The sequence below is a fragment of the Magnolia sinica genome, chromosome 18, assembly GCF_029962835.1.
Source record: "Magnolia sinica isolate HGM2019 chromosome 18, MsV1, whole genome shotgun sequence".
NCBI classification, from domain to species: Eukaryota; Viridiplantae; Streptophyta; class Magnoliopsida; order Magnoliales; family Magnoliaceae; genus Magnolia; species Magnolia sinica.
Genome location: NC_080590.1, coordinates 2,086,697 through 2,095,246, shown reverse-complemented (window position 1 = coordinate 2,095,246; position 8,550 = coordinate 2,086,697). Strand labels below are relative to the sequence as shown.

Here is an 8,550-nt window from a genome sequence, read left to right as displayed (position 1 = left end):
GGGATGGCCTCTTCTATTGATTCACTTGTTATTTATAAATCTTTGTCGTTGTTGTCCTTCAAACGTTTCTCTTCTTTATTGTGACATTTATGGTAACTAAAGTGTCACCGTCTAGATCATTTCCTCAGTGTGTTTTCTTATCGACCGTTCCTCTCCTCTCAAACTCGGCTGCGCCTTGCTTCCAAATTCTCGACTGCCTCTCATGTTCTGAGTCTTGAACTTCTCGGCCGTATTTCTCTCTCCTTTTGACTATGTTCCACGTCTGGATTCTCGGCCGCAATCAGCTTCCAGATATCCCAGCCACACTCCAAATGTATCGCCGAACTCCCTGAAAAATATAGCACACAGTATATCTTTTATGCAATGGCATGTTTCCTTCCCTAATCGACTCTGCCAGAATTATACGTGATCGAGACCACCCATTGGATGGGTTAGACTGCATGTGGTCTCTAAGACTCTAAATAGGCTATCTTCAATTCAGGCGGCTTACCTCATTCAATCCTTAGATTATTTAATATACTTAATATGTAATATAGTAATAAAATTAATTGGACTGACTTGGTCCCCACCATTATTGATTGAAATCGGGTCCCCATTGAGGACCCTAAGTGCCTTTATACACGACTCCTAAAAAAGAGCGTTATCAGGGATTGGGCTATTTAGTGCTTGTTTCAAGCAGCGGGAGATCAAACAAAGGCTTGCATGCAAACATACAAACAACTCTCTTTTGGCTCGCCAATTGTCTTACAAGTGATCGTCCGGATCGCCATCTAGAAGCCATCCATCACACTCCATGAAGACTGAAGAAATCAATGGTCAAGATAGCATAACAAAGGCCCCACTCGTCCAAACTGAAAGTGTTATTGGCAAAGTATAACACTTGATGCGCAGGCATTCAGACATAGTAGGAAAACCAAAAAAACAAAAAAAACAAAAACAAAAACAAAAACAAAACAAAAGATTTGCACCAGCCGGGAATCGAACCCGGGTCTGTACCGTGGCAGGGTACTATTCTACCACTAGACCACTGGTGCTTTGTTGATTGAGTTTTTCTATAAATTTTAATAAGTGTGATGAATAGCTGCCAAAGCGCATGGTCATCCACATTCAATACGCAATGGACAAAGGTCATCTCTCCAGATGTTTAGGACTATCGAAACATGACCAATGAACGTTGGGTCTATATGAATTCTTCCAAGTTAACTGCAATACAAGTTAGTCTAAAGTTCGTCAAATGCAAAATCATCAGCTTATGGGTCTGAAATTTCTATATTTGAATCAAGATAATATATGTCGGACCACTGCACATAAGCTGATCAAATGCAAAATCATCACCTCCCTTGACTGGTCAAGCACCACGGAGTCCCAAACCAATTTGCTTGCTTGACTTTGAGTCCAGCACCACTCGACTGGTCGAGCCTGAGGGGAAAATCTCCATCAAATCTCTCCCTTTTCGACTCAGGAGGAATTCACCTTCTTCAAGTCAACCCGGTTTCTACAAACCTCAAACTTGCTCTTGAGCAAAGCCTTGGTCATCATGTCTGACCCATTATCGTCTGTATGAACCTTCTCAAGCTGTAACACCTTTTGTTCTAAAGTATCCATGATCTGGTGATACTAAATCTCTATGTGTTTCAACTTGGAGTGCTGACTTGGATTCTTGCTCAAATATATAACACTTTGCTATAGCAATAAACCACGTATTGCTCCTGCTTGAGGCTAAGTTTCTGTAAGAACATCTTCATCCAAAGCAACTCTTTACATGCCTCTGTAACCACAATGTACTCGGCTTTTGTCGTCGACAATGCTACGATCTTCTGTAGCTTGTTCTGCCAAGAGACTGTTCCCCTTACAAACGTGAACATGAACCCCGATGTAGACTTCCTAGAGTCTATTTCACCTGTCATATCTACATCTATGTAACCCTCTAACACAGGTTTTCCGTCACCATAGCATAGGCTCAACCTGGATGAGCCTCTTAGATACCGTAGTATCCACTTCACCGCTGCCCAATGTTCTTTGCCGGGATTGGTAAGATACCAACTGACAATACTAACTGCATATGCTATGTCTGGGCGCATACACACCATAGTATACATCAAACTTCCTAATGCTGACGCGTAGGGTATCTTTTGCATCTCATCCACCTCTGCCTTCATCTTAGGACACTGTCTGTCGCTCAATCTGAAGTGACCATCCAGTGGAGTACTGACCAGCTTCGTTGTATTCATATTGAACCGCTCTAGGACTTTCTTTATACCACTCTTGTGACAGTCAAAGCTTCTTACTGCTTCTGTCACTGGTTATCTCCATTCCTAGGATCTGCTTAGCTGGGCCTAAGTCTTTCATTGCGAACGACTTGCCCAACTTCTATTTCAGCATGTCAATCTTCTTGATGTATTTTTCCATGATGAGCATGTCATCAACGTATAACAACAGAACTAAGAAATCATCATCTGAGAACTTACGCGTGAACACACAGTGGTCCGACTCCGTTCTGTCATATCTACGCTTTAACATGAACGAGTTGAACTTCTTATACCATTACCGTGGAGCTTGTTTCAGCCCATACAAGCTCTTCCTCAACCTACACACCATATGCTCTTTTCTCTTAACTTCGAACCCCTCTACTTGGTGCATGTAGATCTCTTCTTAAAGGTCACCATGGAGAAAGACAATTTTAACATCTATCTGCTCTATCTCCATATCCATGCTAGCTGCTAACCCAAGCAACACCTGTATGGACGTCATCTTCACCACTAGTGAGAATATCTCCTTAAAGTCTATACCTTTCATCTGACCGAACCCTTTCACTACAAGTCTGGCCTTGATTATCGTCTGTGAATTCTTCTGCTCAATCTTCTTTCTGAACATTCACTTGTTGCTCATAGCTTTCTTGCCCTTAGGCAATTTTACCATATCATAGGTGTGGCTCTTATGCAAGGATTTCATCTCCTCTTGCATAGCTTTCAACCACTCCCCCTTATACTCGTCGGCTATGGCCTCAGAATAATCTTCTCGATCTCTCCCATCAGTGAGCATAATGTACTCATGCGGCGAGTACCTCTTAGACGGTTGTCTGTCCCTAGATGACCTCCTCACCTGTGGCTCAACAGGTGGATCAAGTGGGGGTTGTTCCCCCGGTCCATCTTCTGTAGGAACTCTCTCGTCCTCTGCACCATGTTGTACTCCCCTGTCATCAGGCACCATGGGAGGAATAACCAGATTCATATCCTCTAGCTCACCTGAACTAGGCTGGTTCTTCTCTGGCTTACCAATGTCTTCTATACACTGATTTTCAAATAATACCACATCTCTACTCCTGACGAGCTTCTTCTTAGTCGATCTCATAATCTGTAACCAAACTTTTTATCACCATACCCTAAGAACACACATTATCTGATCTTCATATCGAACTTGGACCTCTCGTCCTTTGGTACGTGAACGGATGCCCTGCATCCAAACACCCTGAGATGACTGTATGATGGATCATGTCCAGTCCACACCTTCTCAGGTACTTCTTCATTCAACGAGGTTGATGGAAACCTGTTTATCAAATACAATATCGTGTGCATTGCTTCTCCCCAGAATGTCTTAGGCAACTTCGCATGGGATAACATGCACCTGATTCTCTCTACAATGATGCAATTCATTCGCTCAGCCACACCATTATGCTGGGAGGTCTTGGGAACCGTTTGTTCATGCCATATACCCAGGGACTTACAATACTCATGAAAGTCACCAATATATTCACCACCATTGTCAGTGTGGATGCACTTTAATGATCTACCTATCTCTCTCTCGACCATAGCCTGAAACAATTTAAACACACCAAAGACCCCGTCATTGGATTTCAAAGCATAAACTCAAACCCTCGTAGATGCATCATCTATAAAAGTGACAAAATACAATGCCCCACCTAAGGTTTTTGTCCTCATAGGACCACAAACATCAGAATAAAGCAAATCTAATGTATGCACTTTATTAACATGAGAAGTAGTTTTAACAAATGAAACTCTATGTTGTTTCCCTGATAAACAATCAATACAGGTTTTGAGAGGTATACCTGTCACATCTGGAAGGAGCCGCTCCTCGCTAGTAGTTGAAGCCATTTTTCACTCATGTGGCCTAAACGCCTGTGCCACATGTCAATAGCTGAATCTTCCGCTGCATTCAACTCACCCTTGCACATATTGACACTTGCCATGTAAAGGGTGCAACACTTCGTTCCTCTGGCTGCGATCAACGAACCCTTGATGAGCTTCTAGCTCCCACCAACAAATCGACTTTCATAGTCATGATCATCCAACCTTCCCATCGGCATTAAGTTGAGGCGAATGTCTGAGATATGTCTCACATCCCTGAGAACCAATGTGCAGCCCACATCGGTCTTCACACAAATATCACCGACCCTACGATCTTCAATAAACCAGAATTTTCCATCTTCATAGTCCCATAGTCACTTGACTTGTGGCTTGTGAAGAAATCCCTTCATAGAGTCGTATGAAACAAGGCTCCCGAGTCTATCACCCAGTCGGTGTCTTGACTCGTAGTCGTGAGACAAACATCATGATCAGCTGAAAGAATAATTACAATGTCACCATCTAAAGCGACCGAAGTGGAATCTGATTCATCTTCCTTTTCCTTTCTTGTCGTTTTTCTTATTACGACATTTATGCTTGTAGTGGCCCTTCTTGTTACAATTTCAGCATTTAACATCCTTCCTGGTACTCGACTTACTTCTTGATTTATCTCGGGCCTTCCTGCCCTTTCTGTTTTTTCCTCCCCCTCGATCTTGTATCACAAGGGCCTCTTGCTGAGTAGATCCTTGAGACTTCCTCCTTGTCTCATCATTGAAGAGGCAGCTAGTTACCTGTTCTATGGACACTTTTTCGTCTGGCGCGAAGTTACTTAGAGACACCACCAATGTCTCTCAACTATCAGGTAATGAGTTAAGCAATAGTAAAGCCTGTAATTCATCGTCCAGGACCATCTTCATAGCGGAGAGCTGGTTCAATATATTGCTAACTTCATTCATGTGCTCAGCTATAAAACCATCATCTTTGAACTTGAGATTCACAAGTCGTCTTATCAGAAAAATTTTATTATCGGTTGTCTTCCTCTCATATAGCCCTTGCAGTTTCAGCCATAGGCTAGCGGCTGAGGTCTCCGTAGACACATGGTGGAATACGGAATCATCCAACCATTGTCTAATAAACCCCACCGCCTTCTGGTTCAATTTCTTCCAATCATCATCTTTCATATCTTTTCTCTTTGCCGATATGCCAAGGATTGGAGCATACAAGTCCTTGCAATAAAACAAGTCTTCCATCTTAGCCTTCCATACGGTCCAGTTAAAGCCATTGAGACTGATCATCCTTGATGAGCCACCTTCCATAATTCAAACCGATCCCATTTTGTTAAATAAATCTGGCTCTGATACCACTTTGTTGGGGACCATTGCACAAAACCTTAGGATCTAGCCTCCCAAAACACACCAGAATTATGGGATAATAAAGCAATGAAATAAATTAAAGCACAAACCACACGACACAAGAGATTTTTATGTGGAAAACCCTCAAAGAAGTAAAAACCTCGGGACCTAATCCAGAGGAACAATTCACTATGAAGTATAACGTTACAACCGATCACAAGCACACCTCGCGTGGATCAAACCTTCTTCACTCACGCAGGAGCGGATGAACAATAAGAGAATAAAAGAAAAACGAAGAGATCCCACTGATCACGAGGACGTAAAAGCGTTGAGATGTCAAGTGCACAGTAGATCACCTCTACGATTAGAACCTCCCTTCCACAAGCTTCTTCTTCTCTCTCTCTCTCTCTCTCTCTCTCTCTCTCTCTCTCACACACACACACACCTTTGATAGCCCTAAACCCTTTAGCAAACCCTTGCAAAGCTTTAGGAAACTCTCTTGCATTGCCTAAAACAACCCTAGGGACCCCTATTTATAGTTTAGGCAACTTCCTTCCGCGCATCTTGCGAAACCGCCTCAAATTTACGCAGTCCACACAAAATCCGGACATGAATCTGCGTAACCTCGACTGGTCGAGCAGAGTCCTTGACCGGTCCAGCGGCCCACTCAACCGGTCGAGCACCTCCCATGACTGGTCGAGCACCACGAAGTCCCAAACCAATTTGCTCACTGGACTTTGAGTTGAGCACCACCATCAACCGGTCGAGCAAGGCACTCGACCAGTCGAGCCTAAGGAGAAAATCTCCATCACAGCATACTCTTGTCAAGGAGTTACCAAACAGCTTGAGTTTTAAAAAGTCATAGGTCAAAACTTCTCCACACTACATGGTGAAGTGAATCAAATGACCAATATGCTTGATGGTGGTCGACTCACCCTCCCCAGAAAAGAGAGTGAACTAAATCCCCAGGCAATTCAAAATATTGATAAACCCAGTTAGAGATAGGGTTTCCGATAAATCGATCAAGCAACTCGTTGGTCGTTGGATCAGACACTATATTCCTATATGAGTCCCATGACATCATCACAACTGAGAGGGCGTTGTGGTTGCGCAGGATATTGCCTTTGCGCTACTTGAGTTTCTGCCACTGGCGGTTGAGGAATAGGAGGTTGCCCCCTGATAGCCTTGTTGTATCATTGGTACTATAGGAGGTTGCCCTCTGGGTATTCAGCTCTAAGGTAGTAATCATGCGACATGGGCAATTGCCCCCTGAGCTGCTTAGTGCCTGCGTGGAATTGCCCCCAAAGCTATAGACATTCTCGAGGTCTGCAAATTCTTGTTGCCCATTTTGACAATCATTTCTCCTTACCACCACTAGAGGTAGTATATGACGGCCTTGGGATTCAACTCAACTAATCCTTATGGGGGGTTCGACCATTTTGATTCCAGTTCCACTGGGGAATTGTTAATAGGTTGAAGGTTCGCCGATGTTGAAATTGTTTAAGAGAAACATTCGATCGATTTGGTGAGGCTCTCTACATGGGCCTTGTTATTCTCTATGATCTGCCACAAATTTCCTTACATGTTGATAATATTCACGACTTCTCCTAAAATAACATTCGGTTGACAAAAGAATCATGCGTCCATGATGACAACTCCACTTGTTGCTCTTCGTCTTGTGCTCTCTCCCACAACCTCATGAAAACTACCTGCCTTTGTTCTCTCTACTAATAATATTCCTGTATTGAGAAACACTACAATAGCACACTGTCCCATCGGGCTTGCTAAAAAATAGTGTTGTTGTTCAATCTAGACGCGTGGCCACATTTGTAATAAGCGACCCGAATTTGGTCAAACGTATGCAATTAGGAATAATGTCAGGCATGCTAAAGTCATATTCAACTTGAATCAATTAAATGCTTATGACCCCAAGCGCCAAACTAGCCAGATTAGGATTAAACTTGTGAATGTTGATCTAACTGTTCAATTACCAATATTATAACAATCAGGTGATTTAGAAGGGGAAGGTTAGTCCTTCAAAATTATTTTTTCTTTGAGATAAGGACTTTTCTTTCAATGGTGATAGAGTATCGGGTTTCTCAATAATGTGATGATGGATGAATAATATTTAAAATTAAGATTAAAAATTGATTTCATTAATTAAAAAAGATGAATAATACAATCAATGAAGAAAAAATAAATTAAGCAGAGAAACAAAAAATAATTTCCTACAACTCTCTGTATGAACAAAACATCCAAGGTTTATATTCTGCAGGACATAACTGATGTGATTGACCAAGTAAGACTTTGGTGATCGGTGGGATTTGACAATAGTAGTAATGGATATTTAACCTACTCCTAAAGCGTGCTACAACGATAGTGCCAAACAGTAACGGATTTAAACTAAACTATGGATTCTAAACTTGTTACAGCGTGACTAGACAAAAGTGAAATACTTAAGCTAAGAAGCTAAAAGTAAGATAAACAACGTTGTGCTGTAAGAATTGATTGGTTGTGTGTGACAAGGGCCAAGAGCTCTTTCTTAAGTTCTGCTTATATAAGCTTGGACAGGCTATAATATATATTGTGTGTGTGTATGATTATGTCCATACCATTCAATTTTTTCAATCGTATCTCATCATATTACCGCACATCTTAATCATATTCGTTAACTAGGCCACCACCCAAATATAAAGGTTAATGGTCCATATCATATCCAGGTCTGTATGACCTAATCAACAGGTTAGATGTCAAATAAACATTACAGTGGGCCCTGAGAGGTTTTTAACGGTGGACATTTAATCACTACTGTTTTCCTATGGTGTGGTCCACCTGAGATTTAGATTCCCCTCATTGTTAGGATCAAGCCCTAAATTGATATGGAAAAATGGATGAGCAACACAGATAAAACACATACATCATGGTGGGGCCCACAGAGCTCCGACCACTAGCCAAACCGCATCTGCCAATCAGCTCCGTCTACAAATAGGCTTCTAAAAATTGCATATGATAGACAAGCCTATGCACGGAGTGGCAAAGGACCGTACTAGGGCTGGGCCTAGGTAGGCCCTAACCCCATTCAAATGTGTGGAGATATGGAGAGGGGAAACTCCTCT

At 42.2% G+C, this 8,550-nt stretch overlaps 1 non-coding gene across 1 annotated transcript; it reads right to left on the bottom strand.

Annotated features, from left to right (window-relative positions):
- Positions 1-963: 963 nt before the first annotated feature.
- Positions 964-1,034, bottom strand: TRNAG-GCC (transfer RNA glycine (anticodon GCC)). The gene has a single exon. It is a non-coding gene; the product is annotated as a tRNA-Gly (tRNA).
- Positions 1,035-8,550: the final 7,516 nt, after the last annotated feature.